The following is a 2,167-nucleotide window of genomic DNA, read 5'->3' as shown; positions in this document are numbered from 1 at the left end:
TGTGCTTGTAACTGTAAAGAAGCGAAGCTTTTGCTTCCTCCTCACTTTCTTTCACCGAAGACAAATAATAAGAACGATGAACATTCTCTATTTCTTCATCATCATAATGCAAACAAAGTTGGTCCTTATTGGTCGCTTTTCGGTGTCGTTATTCTCAAATACTAACCTGATCACACGTGCTTACTAAGAAACTAAACACATTTTTTAAAGAAAATTTTAGTAACGATAATACTAGGAAAAAAAAACAGCCAATTTTATTTAATATTCGTTAATTATTTTTTACCAAATATTTTTTATTTAGAAATTATATTCACGCAATTCAATGTGAAAGTTGTCAAGTTTTTTGTTTTTTTATAGATATTATGGAATTCAGACTTCAGAAGGTGGAGACCGGGGATTTCTGATAAGGTATTAGGACTTAGGGGCTCTATAATGCTTGAAAAAATATATAGTCTAGAATCTAGCTAAAATGCTAAGTAATTCCGTTTCTTAAATTAATTTTTAGGATTAAACGATGCATTAATATGTAGAATAAGCTTTGGAATATAAAAATGGTTGGAGAAGTTCATGTTTGGAAGAGAAGGATTTTCTTTTTCATGGTTTGTTGAGAATAGGAGTGGTAATGAATAAGGTATGATAGAGTTTAAATTCAACTTTAATTTTTTATCTGCAGATCTCAAACAAATACAATATTTAATAATTTAATGAGATTTTACTGTTGTAATTTGGTATTTATATATCACTAAATAAATTTGGTTTTTATATAAACAAAAATGTTAAATATCTAATTGAAGATTTTGGCTTAATGATTAAAGATCTTTTATATAAATAAAAAATTCTTGGTTTGACACTCATTCCTAACACATTTTTTTTATATAATATAACATATATATAAGATACGGGTTAATTGGTAGAATTGAATTTCAATTCGCACTCTATCCAACCCGCTCCACACTCAACTCTACCCGCAACAGGTCAAGTTGACAAGATCTTTTTTAAATTAGGTAATTATGTCTATAAACTAATAGTAAAAGTATAAGTAACATTTTTTATTATGTTGAATAAAGAAGTGATATTTCATTTCTCAGTTTAGAAGCAACGCTAAGGTTATCCAATTAAGACTTTCTTAACGAAAATAATCGTGTCTATCTTTTGTAACGGAACAATGGTAAACTCCTATTTAAATATACCAACTACATACGCAAAATCAATTTCATAGATTACTAACTAAATAAATTTAAGTGTGAAAAAGGAATAAAATTTATGGGGTTTGATTTGTGGATGATAATGGTGATTATCCAGAGTCTCCAATTTGCATAATAGTCATTTAGGCTCTGGCACGGTGGCACCACCAGTTGGCACTCGTGCATTCGTACTTCATTATTGTTCTCATATTATCCATTCATTGATTCCAACCATGAAAGATGAAACTATGCAATTGCTAGTATAATTTTCTATTTAATGTTATTTAATGTTTGGATTATTTTGTTTTACAAACTTATTTCAAATTAGCACTATTTCTATTTGCATTTTGATAAGATTCGAAGGGCTGCAAAAAAGGGAAAAAAATAGTAAAAGAATTGAATGCAACTCTTTTAGGGCCATGGATTCCTTACTCCCACTTTTATGTGGGAGTATCATTAGCCAACACTAAAATAATAACTCTCTTAGAGGCAGAATTTTCTCCTAGTTTGAGTGTTGAGATTCACCAATCACCACCACAATTAAATTGTGCCTCTAAAATAGTAAAATGGCATAGGCCTCACATATATTCTTTCATCCCATGAATAACATAATGAATTAGTTAGGGTGTCCTTGTCTCGGATTATATAATTTGTTATACTTTGTATTGGATTTGATAAATTCAAATTCTAAATAAAACACAATTTGATATGATATCTAGCAGTTTGAAGTGGGACGGTTAAAAATAATAATAATATTAAAACTATCATACATAAAAAATTTAAAATTATGTTCAAATAACAAGAGATGAAGAACCTTTGATTGTCTTGAATTGGGTAGAGAAGCATAGTGATATTCATTTCATGTTATCATATTCCGTCTACATCAACTTAGTGAAGTTCTATTTTATGTAAAGAAGCTTCTATTCAACAATGTAATCATCTTCTCTTCTCTTGATTTACTTTTGAACTTTGATAGAGTTATG

This window comes from Arachis ipaensis, chromosome B10, assembly GCF_000816755.2.
Source record: "Arachis ipaensis cultivar K30076 chromosome B10, Araip1.1, whole genome shotgun sequence".
NCBI classification, from domain to species: Eukaryota; Viridiplantae; Streptophyta; class Magnoliopsida; order Fabales; family Fabaceae; genus Arachis; species Arachis ipaensis.
Note: the sequence above shows the minus strand (reverse complement) of the source record.